General features: G+C 32.0%; 1 protein-coding gene across 2 annotated transcripts in view; it reads right to left on the bottom strand.

The window, feature by feature from the left end:
* Window positions 1-727, bottom strand: part of LOC108746367 (ATP-binding cassette sub-family G member 4) — a 27,304-nt gene that overhangs the window by 21,935 nt on the left and 4,642 nt on the right. The window contains exon 1 of one of the 2 annotated variants that reach the window (XM_018483099.1): window positions 356-629. The exons of the other annotated variant lie outside the window; for it this stretch is intronic. The gene's annotated coding sequence lies outside the window, so the exon portion shown is untranslated. Of the gene's footprint in view, window positions 1-355; window positions 630-727 lie in introns of those variants that run through there. 2 annotated transcript variants of the gene reach the window in all.

Raw genomic sequence — 727 nt, 5'->3', positions numbered from 1 at the left:
TCTCTCTCTCTCTCTCTCTCTCTCTCTCAAAAATATTATAACAAAAATAAATCCATTTCATATATAGAATTAATTAAAAATGTAACGGGGTATAACATTTTTCTGTTTTATTTGCTTGGTTCCTTTTGCAAAAAAGCTCTTTTTTAATCGATTAAAAATACGAAAATTATTGATACATTAATAATTTCTTTTGCTTTTAAAAGGAAGTCGCAATAATATATTAAAATAATTATATAATTAATATATAATAATATATATATCATTATTATATACGCATTAGAATCATATTAAAGACATCATTTTTTACAGAATTGTGTCAGTTTGAAGAGAAACAATATCACTGAATCAGACTTACGATTGCAGATGTCAGTTTGTTAATTACAACGTCGCACGCGAACAGAGGAAATGTCGATCGCGCACTTTCGTAACTATTGATTTTTCGTGACTTTTTACGCATACATAAATTTGCGAAATAACCGCGAAGATGGAATTCACATGTCACAGAATAACGAAAACCGTTCAAATATTAACTGTATGACGCATGCGTATTTATTGTTAGATGTATTCGTCAGTGATTACGGGACAAAGGAAGATATGGTCGGTGGCCGGCACAAATCAACTGATCGTAGAAAACATCAAACGTTATCACTATACGTTCCGCGATTTCGATAAAACCGCTGGGAAGGGATTTCCTCACGATACGCTTCGTTATTAACGACACTCGCGT

Source organism: Trachymyrmex septentrionalis, unplaced genomic scaffold (genome assembly GCF_001594115.1).
Source record: "Trachymyrmex septentrionalis isolate Tsep2-gDNA-1 unplaced genomic scaffold, Tsep1.0 scaffold168, whole genome shotgun sequence".
NCBI lineage: Eukaryota > Metazoa > Arthropoda > Insecta > Hymenoptera > Formicidae > Trachymyrmex > Trachymyrmex septentrionalis.
This window is presented reverse-complemented; position numbering and strand designations above follow the sequence as displayed.